The 21,571-nt window shown below is 43.6% G+C and overlaps 1 long non-coding RNA gene across 2 annotated transcripts in view; it reads right to left on the bottom strand.

Moving 5' to 3' along the window:
* Positions 1 to 739: 739 nt before the first annotated feature.
* The window catches only part of LOC123478942 (uncharacterized), a 37,809-nt gene continuing 16,977 nt past the window's right edge, over positions 740 to 21,571 (bottom strand). The window contains exons 2-3 of one of the 2 annotated variants that reach the window (XR_008426971.1): positions 19,501 to 19,582; positions 740 to 5,145 (exon numbers count right to left, since the gene is read on the bottom strand). This is a non-coding gene — a long non-coding RNA (uncharacterized lncRNA). Of the gene's footprint in view, positions 5,178 to 19,500; positions 19,583 to 21,571 lie in introns of both variants that reach the window. The other variant, XR_008426970.1, reaches the window with a different exon arrangement.

A 21,571-nucleotide genomic window follows, 5' to 3' on the forward strand; every position in this document is an offset into this window, starting at 1 on the left:
TTTGCTGTGAGAAGGGATGGTAGCTCAGGTCAGGGTCTTTGATGGAAAACAGTCAAAGGTTATATAGTTCACGGGAGCCATCTCCATTGGCAGGGGGTGGGGGTCAGGCAAACTCTATTGCTGCTGTCACCTTTAACATTTCCGCAGAACCCTAGCTCTCTCCTTGTCTGAGGGACATAGGAATCCCCTCCTGTAACATGTTGAGATTGGGAGGGGAGAAGAAAGAGTAGGGCTGGCAGCCACAGGCAGGCGACAATATCGGGTATAAACGGCGCCCCCCGCCCCCCACCCCGTCACCCTCCCAGCCAGGCAGATCGTCAGCCCCCCAGCTCTGTCCTATTAAGAACGTCCCTTGTCTCTCAGGACACAGTCAGTCATGAGGATTAACCCCTCCCACACCCTCACCCCCAACCCTGGCATTCTCCCTCCTTCCAACAGCGCTTTGGGCAGACATGACTGACAAGAGTACCACAGGCGATGATGTCACAAAGAGAGGGGGCAGTGTGCCCTCTTAGACCATCTTTCACTCCAGTGGACTCGCCTTCACAGACAAATTGATTTGCAAAGGTTCAGGCTGCCAGCCCGGCCTGCTTTGCATACAGAACGCTCCCTGGTGACACAATAAAAAGTGGCCAGGCTAACAGAGGAGCCCAGCGGGGTCTGGCCGGTTCAAAGTCCAAACTCCACACCCCCTCACCTCAGTCTGGTTTGAAAGGTCACTGTGTGTCTGGGAAAGTAGTCGCAGGATACAATCCTTTATTAAAGGTCACTATTTTTCAACAGCATTTAACACATACACACAAATTGAGACTGGAGGGCGGGGGGAGCTGGGGGCTGCATAGTATTGTATATTGTACTTGCAAGATTTATGTCTTGTGGTCACCAGCAATAAACACGCACTGCTTCAGTATTAAAGTTCACATTAATCCACTGCTTCTCCCTCCCCTGGAAATCAGCCTCTTCTTTGCCAGGCAGACGAGGGCAACTGAGACTTTTGTGCATCTCTTTTGTCCCTTCCCCATCTTTTCCTTCCCTGGTTGCAAGTTCTTCTGGTTTGGTTTTGGTTTTTGAATTACGGTAGGGGGTGTTGTTGATGTGCGGCCACAGAACTTCACTCGGGGCAGGTCCTCCTGCGCAGTGCATGACGTGCGCTTAGCACTTGGACCCAAGACCCTCCGTACTCACCACTCCCGAGACGTGAAGTGTGCGTCTGTGAGTCTGTATGTGCCACAGATAGAGAAGCCAAAGTCAAGTTCTTTTCTGTGCTGCTTGTGAAAATCCAGCGGAGCCCCGTAGCCAAGCCAGTGGCCATAAAGCCATCAAGGAGACTGCCCGGCCCGCTTATCCACCGTGTTGTATATTATATTTGAGTAAATACTTCTAATATGAGCAAAAATAGCAATTGTGTTTTCCTCCAGTGACAGCCAGTTCATGTCTGGTTCCCAAAGAATGTTAACAATAGCAACCCCTGCATTAATAACAAAAGGGATTACCAGAGAAGTCAGCCCAAGCTATTAGATTAATTTAGGCAAGAATTGCAGATGAAAAATATTTGGGGGAATTCTATGAATTTCAAATAGCCAGCCAAATATATAATGGTGAGGATTCCACTCTGCTCTGCCGCACATTCTTGCAAAGCTTTTGCCAGTAATAGATTTATGAACTATCAAAAGTACATTATTTTTTTTTCCGATTAAAACAGCTGTGAAAATATACAAGTGTAACTGTGAAAAATCCGGGGCTTATTGTAATACTTTAAGCAAAACAAGGATAAAAGATTTTTAAATACGAACTTGCCAAAAGTGAAATATCTAACACGGGAAGAACTAATTTTGCGTGGGCTTCCAATATTTTGGCATAAATAGTTTAATCCTCTTGTCCATCCCATTGGCGCCTCGTCCGCAGCTGACTTGTTAAGGGCTAGTTCCTTGGTCATGTGGTCAGCACCTCTCCATAGTTATTGACTGCACTCTCGCTGAAACAGCAAGATCACAAACTGGCAGAAGTGAGAAGAGGTGGGGAGGAAGCTGGCTCCTCACGCCAAAGGTATTCAGAAAGGCAAAAGAACCTAAAGGAGAAATGAGAAAACATGACAGAAGCGAAACTGCCTGAGAAGGAGGAGGGAGGAGAAAAGAGACGGGGCGGGGGGAGGAGGAGGAAGGAGAAGAAAGATGAGAAGAAGGCTTCTGGAGGTGGGGCTGAAGTCTGACTATTCTGTTTTCATGTATCTGTTTATGATAAAAATACACAAGGAAATCACAAAGTCCAAGTTCAAGTTGCTTATCATTTTTACCCAGTTATGCCATCACATGGCACATGAATGAAACACATACACACATTCACACCACAGATGGCTTGTCTTCTCAAAAATAATTTTTTTTGGAGGAAGAGGTCAACTTCCCTTGGTTGCACCCCTGATTTGGGCTTGGCTGGTAACGACCTCACTGTGGACCTAGACTCTTCATTCCTTAACCTACTGCCTTGAAACGGGAGGCTTCGTGAATAAAGTCATTGTGTGATTCAAAATCGTGGGATGGGGGCAGTGCATAACCAAAACAAGATGTTTTTGAGGAAAACCACCCAAAATTCAGCCCCCCAAACACTGAAGACAGCATGAAGATTGAAAACAAGAAAAAAAGAGAAAAGAAACCCTCTTGCCTCTCCCCCGGGCTGCAGATGGAAACTTGGGGTTTTGAAGTGCTCCCCTGACCTCCACGACTCCCATTCAGACAGTTCTGGGGTCAGGGCTCCAGGGTCAGACAGTGAGGTTGCCAAGTGCTACCATTCCTAACAGAGAGCCCCTGCCTCCAAGAAAATGGTCACAAAGACCACAGCCCCTCAAAGTGGTTAGGAGAGAACTCTGGTCCCACCATAAATGTAAGCATACGGGGTTCCATTCTAGAGCCCCCAGAGTGTTCAAAGACAGCACACTAATGCGTAAGATGTCAGGGCTCAGCCAAGGAATCACATCAGTCTCCGCAAATGAGGTTTTTAGGGCAGCAGTGGGTAAGAAGTTTGGGGATCCCCCAGCCAGGATTGTCCCTCTCTCCCCTTTTCTAGATTCTCTCTCCCTCCCAGCCTTTGCCACCCCACCAATCTCCTCAGCCAGGCAATTAATTCCAGGCTCCAAGAGAGTCTCTAAAAGGAGCCACATTCACTGCAGTGACACCCAGTGCTAAAGGAGAGAGGAACAAGCAGAGGCTCTTCTGTTGCCAGATGTGGCCAAAAGCCAGTGAGTGTCCTTTGGCTAGGAGGAGTGTGCCCTGGTCCCTGGGCAACTGGGCACTCTGCCTTGCTCAGGCTGTGCACAGTCCAGGGCTTTAAAGATGCCCTGCATGTCAGAAGGGCTCCCAGAGCCTTTTGCACAGCACCGTGCCAGCCCACAAGCCCTGTCCTCTTCTTCTGCATCCTGGTTCAGCCTCCTGTCCGGGACCACACCATGCACCCATTACTGCATTTCTTCCCACTCTCCCCACTCTATCCCAGGACACCGGTGGTCAGGTACCTGCAGGCACTGCCCATCCAAGTACCTTCCAGGGAAATGTCCCCTGTCACTTACTGTAAGATGTGTTTGGACTTTCCCAGGCACAACAAGCCCTGGAGATTGTCCTTTTGAATGGAGAGAGTCAGGCTAATGCAAAGGCCTTCCATGGCACAGTGGGCCTTCAGGGCTGAAAAACTAGCATCACTTTTCTTCAAGGCTCCAGGGTTTGGGGCATTTTAGTTTTTCCTATTTTTGCAGGTTGCAAAGAGAAGTGTCCCCAGTCTCTTGTTGGCCTTGCATTATTTAAACCTATCATAATTATACGGCAGTGTGTGCATGTTTGTGTGTTTGTGCAAATCACACTGGGGAAATGCCGATGCCATCATCCTCTGGTCACCGGGAGGTCTCAGTTGCTCAAAACTCCGAAGACACACAGCTTGTGTCAATGTGTCTAGACTGCCAGCTCCATGAGGACAGGGACTTTTGTCTCTTTTGTCTACTGCTCAGCCCCAGCACCTAGCATAGTGCTGGCTCACCAGGCCACGCTCAATGAATATTGTTTGAAAATTTTCACATGCTGCAGAATGAAAGTGCGTGACTCAATGCTTTCTGGCATTTCTTTTCTTTTTCACTGATTAGAAGAAAAATTACCTGAGTAGGGGATCAACAAGCTCCTTTTCACTCACTGGGCCTTTCCTTCAAGGGGAAGACAAGGCAAGTGAATACATGCATCTGTGTGCGTGCACATGTGTTGGGGGCAGTTAATACTATATGTGTTTGTCTTTTCCCATGTGTCTAGTCCAATCCCTCTACTTCTTTGCTGCCTGGGTCATGCACCTGAGCTCTGTTATAGTAGTAATTACAATGGTTTTGACAGCCTTATGAGTACGATTCAGAAAGGAGCTGTCACAGAAATTAGCAAGTTTTGCCAACAGCTCAGCTCAGAGGTGAAGGGAGCCCAGGCTGGGATAGCAAGAGTTAATCGAGATGAGTGGGGTGTTATGCAAAGCACCAAATCCCTAAACTCCTGCAAAGATCTTTGATGGCCATGATCAATAGATTCTCAGACCACGCTGACATAACCTTGTCATGCCTCAGCAAGGGTACTGTGGCTAAAAAGGCATGGGGAGGTACAGAGGTAGGAGGAGGTGGTGGGGAGAGAGAAGAGTGGAGGAGATAAAGATATCACAGGCCTTCCCCTCTCCTGCCCCCAGCACCCCTCCTTTCCACACCCACCCCCTCTTCAACAGGCATCACACAGCAAGTGACTGGTAATGGTTCTTTGGCCTTGTATAGCTTTTAAAATCCTTCAGCTGAAGCATCTCAGCTCCAATCGCCAGCAAAGCTTGAGCACCCTTGAGACCCTGGTGCAGATAATCATCATCCACTCAGTGACAAGAAGCTGAGCGCCGCTTCGGTACCAAGGAGACGGAATGTGGCAGGGCACCAAGGTGCCATCTTAGACGCATGCAAGCAGCCACAGCAGCAGCACATGGGAACATGTCTGTGTGTGCAAGTTCTTTTTCTTCCTTTTCTTCTTCTTCTTCTTCATCTTCTTCTTCATCTTCTCCCCCTTTCCTCGCCCCCTCCTCGGAGAATCCTTTCTCAAGAGGGATGCTGTTAACACAGCTGCTCTTAGCAGGCTTCCCGTTACCCAGCACCTGCTGGACCAAATTGAATCCTGTAGTCAATACTGTTGGAAAGGAAAATGACATTAATTTGTGTAAAAGTGTAATCAAAAGGTGGTTGGGTGATTTTTCTTGCTTTCAGAGAAATTCGGGTTTGAGTTTATGATTATATAAAAGAGAGCCAGCCGGTCAGCAGCTTCCTGCCTTCCTCCCAGCACCTCCCAGCGCTCTTTCTGCCGTGTGACAGCATTACAGCTAATGGTGTTGCATTATGTATACAGTACGCTGTGGATGGTTCAGCTGGCTGGGATGGTCCTGCAGACCGGGGTGCTGATGGGTATTTACATGCCAGCTGAAAGGTGGAAGAGAGAATATCAAGAAATAAAGGAAGAGCCATTTCTAACATACACAGAACTCAAACCCCCCAGCATCTTGGAACAACGGGTAAATTTCCAGATTGCAAGGGCCCCTGCGTTTATATTCCCTTTCCACCTTAGGCCTTTGGCTCACATTTTCCATTCACAGAGCTCCCTGGCAAATTGAAGATGGTCTAAACAAGGAATGCCACATCCCTTGCACGTATTAAAAATAGCTCTCCAAACAGCCTGAAATATTTTCATTCTATTGTCAACTTTCCATCTCTCACCTTAACAAGGCACAGTCCTCAGAGAGGGACAGCTCCGGGCAATTGTCCTTTGCAGACATGACTATAAGACCAAGTCACCAGGCCTGAACCCTGTCTCCAGAAGCAGATCAAGGGAGGTGCAGGGAGAGGCAGGTAAGGGAGAGGCAGGCACTGGAGGTGTGCAAAAGGGAAGACACTGTTCCATTCCGACTCCGTGAGGACAGCGGTGGGCACATGCAGCGATGCTCTCCCCTGGGGGCGAATGAGTGCTAGGCGCTGACCACTGTGCTAGGAGAGGTCACAGTAATGAAGCTGGGGGCCTGGGAGAGTGGGAAAGAAAACCATCCTTGTCCTGAGTACGGAAAGTTTGCCTGGAACCAAAGCAGAGGATTTTAGGGTCCCAGAGAGCCTAACGAAAAAAAGCTACATCTTTAAAAAGTTATGGCAGGACTGACCTTATGCGGGGGGCCGAGGAGGTGGGAGCCTGTATGAGAAACTCCAGAGTCAGCAAGAGCAGTCTCAGTGCCTCTCTATCCGCACCCCCCACACAAAGAAAGCTGTCTAATGTGTTGCCCAAAATCTGGATTTGCATAGTTGATTCAGTCATTCAATAAAATGTAGTGACCATCTACCATAGGCCAGGCATTGTGCTAGGTGCTGGCGATACAATGGTGAATGAAACTGACAAAATTATCTGTCCCCATGGAACTCACATTATATCCTTCCATGAAGGATGAAGCCTTTCATAAGAGAATGGGAGCTGCAGACAGCTAACTAAGATATGACTGAGATTGTTGTTTTCCACAGAATTTTTAGTGAGAGGAGGAAAGGAGCACAGGACCCCTAGCTGAGAGGGAATGAGGAAATGAGGGGCTGGGCGAGGAAGGAGAGGACAGTTTGAAGCTGAAGGCACTGAAGCAAGACTCACCTGCTTTGCAATTTTTCTGAGGATTCTCACTGGCAATGAAGAGGTGATCACGCAAGTATCTCTGGAGTTAAATGTTACGGTTCTGAGTTACTATTATATTTATATGAGGCATGAAGCTCAGCTCAGCTGCCTGTAAGTCTGCATGCTAGGGCCAGGTCTAAAGGCAAAACTCCAGGGCTCTCCAATATTCAGACCACTACAGAAACTTGTCCCTGAGCTCTAGACCAGAGGGCCTCTCCTTCTTCCCCCAGGTTGCCCACAAATCTCTGTGATGCCTAGGAGCCCAACATTGGCAACCTACTCACTAAAAAAGATCCATCTAGGTGTAAATAATAACTCCCTAAATTTCTGGTGTGCTGTTTAAACTTATTGAAAAACTTGACCTTCATCTTCAATGATTGCAGTACCCAGAAAGCCACAGACTTCCACTCAAGCCACATGCCATGCTTTGCCCTGGTGTTCAGATTCACAGAGTCCTCAGTCATAGAAAAGCCTGCTTTATGTCTGAATCATCCTGGAGCTTTTGTCCAGCGACCTCCTTGCCCTCATGCTATTTCTAGGCCTCACACGGAGGTGCCGTCCCTTCACTCAGCCCTGATTCTTTCGGCGATCTACCTGCATTATGACACACTACGGGCACTAAGCGCTGTCTGGAAAGGTCTTTTCCTCAGTAGCTCAAATCAATGCCAATCTCCTTCTCTGACAAAAAGAAAAAAAACTTTAAAATTACTTCATGGGAATCAAATAGCATCCCCAAAATAAATAAGCCCCTTTGCAGCATCGTGTGTGTGTGCACACATACACGGACACACACACTCACTCGATCACATGCAAACATCCCAAAACTGTTGGCCTGAAAACACGGCTATGCCACAGATGCCCCTTCGACATCGCTGCGTGAAAGGAGGTCAGGTCTCGGTCTGCAGCCTGAGCTCCGTCTGTGGTCTGCCCAGGGTCACTAAAATAAAAGATTATCCAAAGAGCTGAAAGAACCAAAGTTACTCAGCGTGCACACCACCCAGGGGTGCTGAAACAAGGTTGAAAATACAACCCAGTGGGCGACGGCTGTGTGGGATGTTAGACGGTGGCTGGCCCAGGGAGCTGAAGGGCACGCTGATCTATTAGGCACAGTTTGGTTATACAGAGAAATGAGCTGAAGAGAAAGGCCCAAATACACACACACACACACAGATGGGGAGAGAGATCTCAAATGAGACCCAGTGATCGGGAGAGACAGAATGAGTGACAATGGGACAAAGAGGCGGGGGAAGACAAAGGAGGTGCCTTCTTTTCCTCACTGCTCCCAGAGATTAGAAATGAAATCAAAATGAATAAATCGCCACCCTTGCTGGTAATATTGGAAACTTTTTATTTTCCTTGAGGAGTGGGAAACCAAATGATATCTTCTCTTTATCCAACTTGTAAATAGTCTGCAGGGAGCTGGGGGACAGAGGGAGGCAGACCAGACAAACAGCAACAGGAGGAAGAACAGACGGTGAAAGCGCTGGGAACTGACTGGGAAAGCTGTGTGGCCGTCCAATGGTTGTGGTTTTATGACTCTGAAGTCTCCTTGACAATATTTTTGTCTTTTCTCCCCCAAACTTGTTCCCTAAGGCCCTGCTTTATGGAACCCCACACAATAGTGACCTCTACATAGACAAAACCATCCAGGCAGCTTCAGCCTGAGGCAGGACACCAGCACGCCAAGGGCAAAGGTTTTACCCCAAGAGAAATTTCTCATGGGGTCGGATCACATTGCCTGGGCAGAGGGACTTTTTTTTCCCTCCTGATATTGTTTTCTCTCCTCAAGTGACTGATTTTCCCAGCCAAGTCTTTAACTCCCGTGCAAGAGGAGTGATGTTTGCCTCCTCTGGCTTTGGGGGTAGATACTGGTCTCCTGCCACTTCCCATTAAGGCCATGATAATTTTTAAGCTGTCACTTCTCCAAGTCTCATCCTGGTGGCCTGGGCAATGCAGGTAGGGCCAGACTGCCCCAGCTCCCACCTCCTACCCCTCACCCCTCGCCCTGTGCCCCCTCAGGGACCCCAGCATCTCAGCTGGTTATTTGTGGGTCAATGGGAAAGCATTTGTTAGTTGCAAATGTTCAAATTAATACTTGTTCCTGTCTCTTGAGTCTGCAGGGAAAACCAAGGGTGACTACTAGCTTTTGGGGGTAAAAATAAATGGGAACATGGCAAGCGGGGGCCTTGAGGCAGAAGAAAAATGTCTTCATTTGGTTGCAGCATTTGATATTTGAGGGCCAAGAGCTGTAGAGAGGACCCTGGGTCAGGAAGCAGCCTTACCCCACTCCCTCAGGGAGAGGCACAGCATCTTCAGATACATCCTGGGCATCAGAGACCCAGGACTGCCTCACTCATCTTTGTCAGTTTTTTGATAGTGGCAGAGTTGGGGCGGAAGCTGTCCAAGGGGTCAGTGGAAGATCAGTGAAAGGTACAAGGGCACCGTCGTGGCTGCAGAACACAGCTGGTCCTTTTTTGCCCTCTAAGCCCCGAATTCCCTCCACTGTACCAGGCCTAGCAGAATATTCCAGACTTGCTGCCACCACCTGTGAAGAGTTTTCAGACTACTCCAGCACCCTTGCAATCTCTTCATTTTCTTGAAGTACTTTTTCCACCCCTTTCTGTCAATGTGACTTCTTTGTAGAGTTGACTAAAGTTCAGTTACACTGCTCAGCCCTAATAAGATTTTCAATCTGGGAAATATTAATACTATCTTTAGTCTTGGGAAATTCTCAGCTATTACACCCTCAAATATTGCTTCTGCATGTTTTTTTTCTATTTTCTCTTCTTGGGACCCCTCTATGCTGAAGATTTTTGATCTATCCTCCAGATTTCTTAACTTTCTTTTCATGCTCTCCATCCCATTATCTCTTCTGCCTCATTTTGGGACACTTCCTTAGCTCAGTCTTCCACTTTTATACCCTCATTTGTTATTGTGGGCAATATGCTATTTGGTCTATTGTGTGGCTTAAGACACACCTGCAAATACTGATAGTCCTTCCTCCATGAGGGGGCATCTAGCTCCTCTCCCCTTGAGTTAGGGCTAGTTTTAATGACTCTCATCTAATGCACAGAATATGGTGAAAGTAACAGTGTGTACCTTCCAAGATTTGGTCACAAAAAGCATTGTGGTTTCCTTATTCCGTGTTGTATAATCACTTTCTCTAGGGGATGCCAGCTGCCAAGTTATGAAGACACATCAAGATACACTTTGGAGAAGCCCACGTGAGGAGGAACAGAGGTCGTCTGCCACCTTCCCTATGTGGGAGTCACCTTAGAAGCATGTCCTCCAGCCCCAGACATGCCTTCTGAGTTCCTGACACAAAGAAACTATGAGATAATAAATGTTTATTATTGTAAGCTACTAATATTTTGCAGGATTTGTTAACTAATACACCCATAGACTCCATTTTATTTTGCATTCCAGTAGCTATTTGTTCATTTCTGACATTTCTAATTTTTTCTAAACACCTGTTTTTTTCATTGCCTTCTGTTCACATTTCATTGTTTCTATTCTCCCTTTATCTTTGAAAACATTTAAATTATTTCTTTTCAAGCTTTTTTTTTATTGTTCTAATATCTCTTTTCCTTGGATGTTGGTTCATCCTTTTGCTGAATGTGTTATTTGTCTTCTGTGATGTTTGACTTCCTGGGTGCTTTGTAATTTTTTTATGTGTGAAATTATCTTTTATGAAAATGTCCTCCTATAAATACCCAGAAAACCCAGGGAAGTCGTAAGGAGGCCTTGATACTCAGTTCAAGCTTCTTACATCAAAATAATCTGGTTCCTGACCCGGGCCTTAAGCATGTAGCATGGTCCTGAGATCCTGAGTGGAGCTTCATAGCAGCTCAGCCACAGCCCCGGGCAGGAAAGCAGGGTTTTACTGCTGCCGTTCCAACATTTAATAAGGAGAGTATGTTTCCAGGCCTTAGCTTTATATAAGCTGCACATAACTTTAAGCCCCAGCTTTCAGAGTAATGGGGTCCCAGCCCGAGTACATTGATTCGCCACTTCTATTCCTAGGACTCACAAGTCTAACAGCTAAGGCCTCCAAATTTCAGTGTGGCCCATGTGTTAAATTATTTTATGGAAATCAGTCCATGTATAACTGCTAGAAATTTCCTGTCTTAAGCACAACTGTGTGCTTGTCAAATGTGTGTCCCCATCAAGGGAACGGGGAAGCATCAGCCTGTGGCCAATGTGTTCTCCATGTACCAGAAATCTTATTTGCTAACTTTCCACATTTATTTTTCCTCTCTCCCCAGTCACACCATAAGCTTCTAAAAGTCAGAGACAGGATCATGCCCTTTTTATTTCTCTTCATTGGGGGAGCAGAACACCTTCAACATGGGAGCTGCTCTATAAATATTTGATTGACTGACAGGTGAGGAGATGATGTGATGAAGAAGTCTGGGAGAAAAAGGAAATAAAACTTCCGTATTTCATCAGGATTTCTAATCAGATGCACTCTGCAGAATATATATATATATATATATATATATATATATATATACACACACACGCACACAATACACACACAGAGACACAAAATTCTGTGTTCAATTTCAGAGAAATAAGTAAATTTAAAAATTAATCCTAAAATATAAAAATGTTCCTTCTTTGTGCCCCTTAATAAAATTTATTTTGGTGTTGTGAGGGGTTTTTTGGGTTTTGGGGTTGTTGGGTTTTGGGAGGAAATTTTTTTGCCACTTACCAAGATCTTGTTTTTAAAAGCAAACTAATTATTTTTTTCTTTCTTTCTATTTTGCTTTTTGAAAGAAGGGAAGGGAGCGAGAAAGAGATGTAGAAAAACATTGATGTGCGAGAAAAACATTGATCAGTTGCCTCTCACATGTCCCCAACTAGGGACCTGGCCCATAACCCAATATGTGCCCTGACAGGGAATCAAAATGGCAACCTTTGGGTTTGTGGGACAATGCCCAACCCACTGAGCCACATCATTCAGGGCCAAAGACCTGTTTCTTAGTCACTAGAAATAATCTTGTCCAGTGTCCTCTGTTGACAGACGTGGAAATTGAGATCTGAGGGCCTATGTGACTTGCCCAAGCAAACCACGGTCTGATCTCTGGCTAGATGCAACTCCAGGACCAGATGTTCTCCACTACCTAGACTGCTTCTCCTCATAATTTGGGGTCAAGGTATACTCTTACTAGTAGCACCACAGAAGAGTTAGGATTAACTCTAATCCTGTCAATAAATGACACTAAATTTTTACCAATATGGAACCCATACTTCACCTTGCTTTACAAATACCACCTTGTTCCTGGCCTTTTGCTGTGGGTCAGTAAAATCAACTGATACATCTAAATGTGGAACCTTTAATCTCAGCCCCCTTGGCCAATTGAGTGTACATTATGCTCCCATCTTTCATTCAAGATCATTTCAGTCAACATTTATTGATGCCTGGTGTTTACCAGGCACTGCTCTCAACAAAGAAAATACAGAAACAACCAAGGTTGCCCAGGGCTCATTAGTTAATTGAATGATAGACATGTGGACACATAACTATAATAAAATTTCTGTGCTGAATTAGGGATATCAAAGTGGAAGACCCTTCTAAGAAGAAAATTACAAATAATTTGGAAAAATGGGGCTTCCAGCCAAGATGGAAGTGTAGGTAGATACTCTTTGTTTCCTCACAAAATCAAAAGAAGGACAACAACCAATGTAAAAACAAAAAACAACCAGAACTCATGGAAAATTGAACTGTATGGAAGTCCAACAACCAAGGAGTTAAAGAAGAAACATTCATCCAGACTGGCAGAAGGGGCAGAGACAGGCAGCCATGATGGGAAGGATGTGCAACAAAGTGGCAGCTGGCAGACTGGGCAGACAAGGCAGTGGCTGGTGGACCGGATGGTCCCACATTTACATGTGGATAAACTGGGAGGAACAACTGTGGAGTGAGACAGACTGCACAACTCAGGGTTCCAGTGTGGGGAAATAAAGCCTCAAAACCTTTGACTAAAAAAACCTGTGGGGGTTGCAGCAGTAGGAGAAACTCCTTGTCCCACAGGAGAATCCACTAGAGAGACCCACAGGGTCCCAGAATGTACACAAACCCACCCACCCAGGAATCCACACCAGAAGAGCGCAATTTACTTGTGGGTAGTGGGGGAAGTGACTGAAAGCAGTCAAGACTGAGCAAGTGGCATTGTTTTCTCTCTGACCCCTCCCCCACATACAGTGCCACAATGCAGTGAAGTTGGTTGCCCCACCCTGGCAAATACTTAAGGCTCCATCCCTTACAATGTAACAGGGGCATCCAGACAAAGAAATATGGCCCAAATAAAAGAACAGATGAAAACTCCAGAAAAAGAACCAAGCAATGAGGAAATGGCCAACCTATCAGATGCAGAGTTCAAAACACTGGTAATCAGCATGCTCACAGAAATGATTGAGTACAGATGCAAAAGAGAAGAAGTGAAGGCTAATCAAAGTGAAATAAAGAAAGATATATAGGGAACCAACAGTGAAGGGAAGGAAACTGGGACACAAATCAACAATTTGGAACAGAAGGAAAAAATAAACATTCAACCAGAACAGAATGAAGAAATAAAAATTCCAAAAAATGAGGAGAGGCTTAGGAACTTCTGGGACAACTTTAAATGTTCCAATATCTGATTCATAGGGGTGCCAGAAGGAGAAGAAGGAGAAGGAGCAAGAAATTGAAAACTTATTTAAACAAATAGTGAAGGAAAATTTCCCCAATCTGGCAAAGAAAATGGACATGCAAGTCCAGGAAGCTCAGAGAGTCCCAAAGAAGTTGGACCCAAAGGGGAACACATGAAGGCACATCATCATTACATTACCCAAGATTAAATATAAGGAAATAATCTTAAAAGCAGCAAGATAAAAGGAGACAGTTAACTACAAAGGAGTTCTCATAAAGCTATCAGCTGATTTCTAAAAAAAAAAAAAAAAAAAAAAAACCCTTACAAGCAAGAAGGGGCTAGAAAGAAGTATTTAAAGTCATGAAAGTCAAAGACCTACATCCAAGATTATTACTCTATCCAGCAAAGCCATCATTTAGAATGGAAGGGCAGATAAAGTGCTTTCCAGATAAGGTCAAGTTAAAGGAGTTCATCGTCATCAAGCCCTTATTATATGAAATGTTAAAGGGACTTATCTAAGAAAAAGAAGATCAAAACTGAACAGTAAAATGACAACAAACTCACAACTATCAACAACTGAACCAAAAAAGCAAAAACAAAAGCAAACTAAGCAAACAACTAGAACAGGAACAGAATCACAGAAATGAAGATCACATAGAGGGTTATCAGCAGGGAGGAGGAGAGGGGAGAATGGGAGAAAAGGTACAGGGAATAAGAAACATAATTGGTAGGTACAGGGGGAGGTTAAGAATAGTATAGGAAATGGAGAAGCCAAAGAACTTATATGTACGACCCATGGACATGAGCTAAGGTGGGGGATACAGGGTGGAGGTGGATAAAGGGGAAGAAAAAATGGGACAACTGTAATAGCATAATCAATAAAATGTACTTCAAACAGAAATTGTTTAAAGCACACTCTCTCTTCACACTCTCTGTTCACCATAAAACAGATATAGAAATTATTAACAAAAGTGATAACCCCCCCAAAAAAAATACACTCAGCTCTTTGAAATTTTTTAAGTTTACTCATAAATAATTTTGGTTAAAGAGGGAAAAACAGTACATTTCAGAACTATACAGAAAATTATATACATGAGCTTCCGAGATGCTCTCAAATCTATAGCTTCCACCTCATCCACCGCCATCTTGGATCTGCTCTTTCAAATCTATAGTCAGAGGGCAACTATATGACCTTAAATGTTTTCATCAGGAATTTTTAAGAAGATAAAAAGAACTAAAATTTCAAATCAAATTATTTTTAAAAGGTAAAAATAAATCATTTTAAAAAGTAAAACAAATTTATGTGTTTTTAAAGGCTGCACTTATAAATATAGCTAAAAGAATAAAATATAAATCTTCAAAATCAGGAGTAAAAAAGAATATAATCCACTGACACAAAATACTTTTCGTTATAAAAGAATTTCATGTACCACACCACAACAAAAAAAGTTCTGCAAAATAGATAATTTCCTAGGAATATGCAGATTACCAGAATGTTATCCAAAAAAAAGTAGAAAATTTGAACAAACAAATGCTGTGGAAGAAATTGGAAAAGTCTGCCAAGGGATTAGATCCAGATGGTTTTATGGGCAAATTCTTTCAAACTTTCAAGAAATCAACTATTCTATTGCCATGTAAAATGTTCCAGACCATATAATTTTTTTTGAAAGCTCCCTTGTTTAATTTGTGAAGTTAGCATAATGCCTATACAAAAATCTGACAAAGACTAAAACAGCACAATAAACACTCTAAAAAAACTTTGGCCCATCTCACATTAGTATAAGTAAAAGATCAAAATATATCAAGGGTAGGTTAAGTATGCTCCTTATTCCCATGGCAGTTATTTTTTTTAAGACAGTTAGCCAACACAGTAAGACAAGATGAAATAAGAAATGCCAACATTGAAAAGGAGACCAAATTAACATTATTTACATAACTGATAGTTACCAACCCCAAAAATTCAAGGTAGTAAACCACTGAAACTAATTACCCAGTAAACTAGACAATTAAAAAATAAATATATATATAAAATAATATCTTCTTAAAATAGCAGCAATAACTACCCAGGACATATAATGCATAAAGGATTTCATTTTCAATAGCAACAAAAATACAAAGATCTTGGAATAAATTTAACCAGAAGTGTGCAGGACCCTTATAAAGAAAATGACACACTTTACAAAGATCCGTGAAGAATACTTGAGAATAGAAGTATACACATACATACATACATATGTATCGTCTGAAAGGTAAGATTTAATATCGCAAAGCTGTACATTCTTCCCGAGTTAATGGACTTTCCTTTGAATTAAAAATGGGAGTTTTAGGAGCCTGAAAAAAATGGTTTTGAATTTCAAAAATTGTCTTTGAAAAATCGAGAATAATGAAAAGAAGTCATACTTCAGCTGCCAAAACAAATTATAAACCTAGTAAATAAAATAATTCAGAACAGAAAGCACTAAAACAAGATCAAGCACATAAGAATTTATCCAGGCTAGGAAAAGTATGACATTTCAAATGTACAGGAAGAGATGAAATTTTTAAGAAGTGGTTCTAGGACAACTGAGTAACTATTTGAAATAAAATGTAAATTCAATTCTTACCAATTCAATTCTTGCCAAAATTTCAAATGGATTTTACAAATCAGGTGTTCAAAAAATAATAAAAGAACAAAAATGTAGATAAATACTGATCTCATGGTTAGTATAGAAAACTCTTCTATGAATAAAATTAGGAAGGAAGGGCCCTGGCTGGTGTGGCTCAGTTGGTTGGAGCATTGTTCCATAACCAAAAGGTTGTGGGGTTTGATTCCCAGTCAGGGCACATACCTAGGTTGCAGGTTCAATCCCCATTCCAGGCACGAATGATCCTGGTCCACATGCATAGGGAAAGCAACCAATCGGTGCTTCTCTTTCACATCAATGTTTCTCTCCCTTCCTCTCTCTCTAAAAGCAATGAAAAAGTGTCCCCAGGTAAGGATAAAAAAAAAATTAAGAAGGAAGGAAATACTAATATATTTAATGACAGTTAAGTTACTTCTAGAAATAAAAGATATTAACAAACACTGAATGCAAATATTAACTTGATAGAAATGTCTGCAACATGTAAAAGATAAAGAATTAAGATTCTTACAATAAGTTCTTATAAATCTATAAGAAAAATAAAATATTGTTAAAAATGAGCAAATGACATGAACAAGCAATTCAAAAAATGAAACACAGATAACATAGAAGTGTTTAAAATGTTTAACTTCACTAATAACCAAAGAAATTCAAGGTAAAACAAAGCACCACATTTTATTTAATTTCAAAAATTGAAATATTCCAGGCTAGTGAGGATGTAGGGGAATGGTTTTCTAGATGTTCTGTTGACAGAGCTGTAAGTCAATAGACTTCTGAGCAGCGATTTAGTATATGCATCAAATAACCACTCACATATTCACCACTTTCGCCCAGCCTTTCCACCTCTCAGATTTTACCCTAAGAAAATGATCAAAGCTGCTTACAGAGATATGCATATAAGAATATTATTTGCAGTTTTACTTCATTTGAGAAGAGTTTGCAATCTCTAAAATCTCTAATATCTGCCCTGATTAAATGACTTAGAGTATATCCACATGCAAACTCATTAAACTTTACCTATAGATTATCTAATGACACAAGAAAATGTCCAGGAGATATTGCTAAAGAAAATGTCACAAAACAGTACGTGAAATATAACCTTAACTGTATTTTAATTTTTTAATCATGAAATTTGTTATATAACATCTGTCCTGTTCACTCTCGTTCTTCTAGAATGTTCTCATCCTCGGCTGAACATTAGAATAGTATGGAACATTTATACAAAATGCTCCTGCCTTGGCCCCAACTCCCATCCCCCAGATTAAAACAGCATCTCTGTCAGTGGGTCGCTATCACATAGTTGTTTTTCAAATTTATCCAAGTGATTCTAATATGCAGCCAGTGTTAAAACATAAAACAAAACAAAACAAAAAAACTATTGCTGTGTAGAGCAGTGATGCCAAGAACTGGGCAATTTCGCCCCAGGGGACATTTGGCAATATCCGGAGACACTTTTGGTTGTCATCCAAACTTGGAGTGAGGAACACTTCCAATGTCTTGTGGGTGGGGTCCAGGTTTTCTGGACTGAATTTGTCCCTCCAAAATTTGTATGGTGAAGTCCCAAACTCCCAAACCTCAGGATGTAGCAGTAGTTGGAGGTAAGTTCATCAGGAAGTAATTAAGTTAAAATGAGGCTTTAGGGTGGGGCCCAAATCCAATGTAACCAATGACCTTATAAGAAGAAGAGAGACGTGAGGACACAGGGAGGAGGTGGCTATCTGTAAACCAAGGGGAGAGACCTCAGGAGAGACCAACCTTGATGTCACCTTGATGTTGGACTTCTACCTGCCAGAACTGTGAGAAAATCAGTTTCTGTTGTGTAAGCGCCGTCCCCCACCCCCACCCATGTGTGGCATTTTGTTACGGTGGCCCTGCTGAACGGGGATGTCACTAAATACTGTTGACCACTAATACCTTCATCAATGCACTGGACAGTCCCCACAACAAAGAGTTATGTGGCCCAAAATGTCAATAGTGCCAAGGCTGAGAAACTTTGCTCTGGAGTCTAGCTTGGTGCTATGTGTAGATAATCAATAAATATTTTCTTGACTAGGTGAATGAGACATTAGTAGGTAAAAATCAGCAGGAGTTAGTCACCTATTAAATGTACACACAGAGGGAGAGGGAAGAGTCAAGAATGATGACCAGATTTCTAGATGGGCTAAGCAGATGAATGGGGAAAGCAGGATTCAGTAGGGTGAACAGGTTGGAGAGTGAATTAGCTGGAAGCTGAGGGGGCACCCAATGAAGGTATTAATGGTCAATCAGAAACAGTCCTCTGGAAATACAAACAAGGCTATTACTGGTATGTAAGGAGAGACTCAGCCATTACATGGAGATAAGACTGTACCAGAGGAGAACTTAGAATCAGCAAGGTACCAACCATGGAACCTTGGAGATCCCCAATATTTAAAGAGCAGGCACATCAAATGAAGGATGAAGAAAAACCCTGAATGAGAAGTTTCCAAGGGCAGCCAAGGAAGCTGTGATGGTTACTCACTGTAGACTGGGCTAGTCTATAGTAGCCAATTATTCCGCCAAACCCTTATCTAAGTGTTGTGGCGGTACTCTGTAGATATGGGTAACATTCACAATCAGTTAACATTAAGGAAAGGATAATGTGAGTGGGCCTCGTCCAGTCAGTTGCAAGGCCTTAAGAGCAAAACTGAAGAAGTCCTGCCACCAGCAGCGTCAGCTCCTGCCTCAGCTTCCAGCCGGCCAACCAGCCCTACAGGTTGCAGACTTGGCAGTGCCCACAATTGCCTCAGTTTACACCTTCTGTTCCTCTAAAGACCCCTGACTGGCACAGAAGCTGAGGAGGGATGGGGAGAAGTCAGTTGACTGCTCCATTCTGCCCCCTTGCGCACTGGCTGTGGCATAGAGGAGTAGAAAAAAAAGAGAGGTTACTCCACACCCATGGCAAGAACTCAGGGGAGGAAAAAAGAGAAGAGAAAGGGGGCACAGGAAGATTTCAAAAATGTGTGCCTGCCTGTGGAAATGAGGAGGGGACAAGATAGAGGAACAGGGACAGATCAAGTGGAAACACAGGCGCCTGGGCTGTCCCACCAGAACCCTGCCATCATGTGCTGAGTGCTCCTCACACCTGAGTGCTGCTTCCATCTGTTTATTTTACAGAAGGAGCAACTGGCCCTGAGAGACACTAAGTAATTACACTAGGTGCTCCCCTAGTATGCAGGGGAGCCCAGACCCAAACACAGGCCTCTGCTTCCACACTCCTGCTTCACCCGCTTGATGGAAACGTCAGGAGTGGGGAAATGGAGTTCTAACACTGACTCTATCTCTATGGGCTACAGGGCTCTACAGGCAGGGGCTGAGGGGTGGGAGTTGTCTGCCGTGACAGAACAAACGGCCCAGGCTCTGGACTCAGACACCTGGTCTGGACCTCAAGTCTACCATTTACTGGTTGGGTGGCTTTGGGCACGTTTCTTACTTGCTCCTGATTCAGCCTTCCCATCTTTAAAACAGATAAATGATACCTACCTTCAAAAGACTAGATTTTCTGAGACAGCATACATAAAGCACATAAAAAGTACTCACGAAACGGGAGTTCCAGTGCCTTCTCAATCTCTCTCTGGTCTTCAGTTTTACTCCCCATTCCACCTCCTACAGGAGTGCTGGGCTGGGCCAATGAGACAGTACATGCAAATATCCTTAATAAATTCAGGGCGTCATTCTTATGGGAGGAGGATGCACATACTGCCCTTGATGCAAAATTCAGCCACCAGTTGTACAACCCTGGATAAGTCAAGTAAACACCCTGTGCCTGAGTTTCCCCTTCTGTAATGTATCTAGTGATAACTGTTCCACCTTCCTTTATACATAGTGTTCTGGGGACAAATGAGCATAATTTGTAATTATTGTCAATTGAATTTTAGGCCATATGGTTTTGTTGGACTTCTAAACAGCCAGATGACATCCCCAGGCCCCTTCGCAATACACACGCGTCCCACATCCTATAATGAAAGATCATCCCTCTCACATAAGCTCCTTTGTCTCCCCAAGGACACACTAGCTCTAACTTCATAGAATTTTCTTTTGTTCTTTCAACTCCTGACTCAACACACATCTCATGCCTTGCTCTCCCTGTCATCTTCTCTCCCAGAGTTGACATATGGCTGAACTGATATCCTTCCTCTGTTTCCTTTCTTGTTACTACATGTCCAGTAGTATTGCATAAAAGTGCTCAATGGGAAGGGTCAAGCTCAGTTTCAAGCCTGAGGTCTGGGATTACATCAAATCCGTAACGTTTATCTGCCCTCACCATCAGCCAAATACTTCCCAATTTAGGTCTCACTCACATCAAGAGAAGACTGAATCGTCTGGGCTCCAGCGTGCCCTGCTCTCGCCTCCATTTCTCTTATTTAATTCCAAGGGTACAGCTCCCAAACCCATTCAAGCCTGTGTGATGGTCGCAGACAGCGTGGCTATTCCGAGGCAGGCAGCATTTCTACCTAAAGTGACTGCAGGGCTCTCGTCAAAGTGAACAGACCACCATGGTTGGACTGGAGAGGGGAAGGCCCACACAAAGAGCTTTCTGTTTCAATTGAAAAAATAAGTCAACTTGAGCCCCAGTTCCAAAGCGCCTCGCTTTCCACATGCCTTACAGGGTACAGGGGGAATATTATTATTATATGATGGAACTGCCCCATGACACCATGCTTAGCCCTAACTTGGGAGGATATTGGCTCATCCGAACACTAGCATTTTTGTGGGATTTCACCTTAGGAGTTGTCTCCTGCCAGCAGATGGGGTGTGCCTCTCTGTCCTCTTTTATGCATAAATTCATTTTACTGCCATTAATGATTTACAATGAATCACTGGGTGCATCCCCAGCGTCTCAGGCAGTGTCTGACACCCAGGAAGCACTTTATAAATACTGGTGTGGTAAATAAACAAATGAATGATGCACAGATAAAAAGTTTCAGTGGGGGTTAGAAGGGAAAAGAGAGTTTGGGGTTTGGTTTTTGTTTGGTTTGGTTTTGTATTTAAATGAAAGAGGAGAAGACAGAACTGTTCATTTAGGTTCCAAATTAGAAGGCAACAAAGCCCAGGAAAAAGTAAGTCATTTGTTTGACCATTTGAGGGTATAGTGGTCCGCCAGCAGGTATCTGCTGGGGACAGCTCCAGGCACAGCTCTAGAAATCTTTCGGGTCCACGAGGTTTCATCCATCAGACTTAGGGGCGTCTCCCTTGCAGCCTCTGCTCCCCAATTCTGCCTTCTTTTGCTCATCCTGAATGCACACACCTGAATGAGGTTACTTAACCCTGACAGCTTTCTCTGGGGAGCAGTTAGAGCCTTTAAAACCATAACTCGGCTTCACAGAAGTTCTTCTCATTAAAGTTACTTAAAATGTTCCCAGGACCTAAAACATTCAGGTTTTAAGGAAACAATTGACTGCATTTTTCCACGCCAAATCAGCTCATTGTTTAACATGGTGAGAGCTACCACTGAGGTTACTGAAGGAGAAAATGGGGTCATATGTTGCTGGAGAACAGAAACTTAGCAGGGAAATTAAAACCAAGAGTGGCTCAGGGACCAAACTACTCAGTGTTATGTCTTTAGGAGTCAGGCTTTGTAGGGGTCCTGCAGCCCAAAGGTCACACTGAA

The sequence above is a fragment of the Desmodus rotundus genome, chromosome 5 (genome assembly GCF_022682495.2).
Source record: "Desmodus rotundus isolate HL8 chromosome 5, HLdesRot8A.1, whole genome shotgun sequence".
Lineage (NCBI taxonomy): Eukaryota > Metazoa > Chordata > Mammalia > Chiroptera > Phyllostomidae > Desmodus > Desmodus rotundus.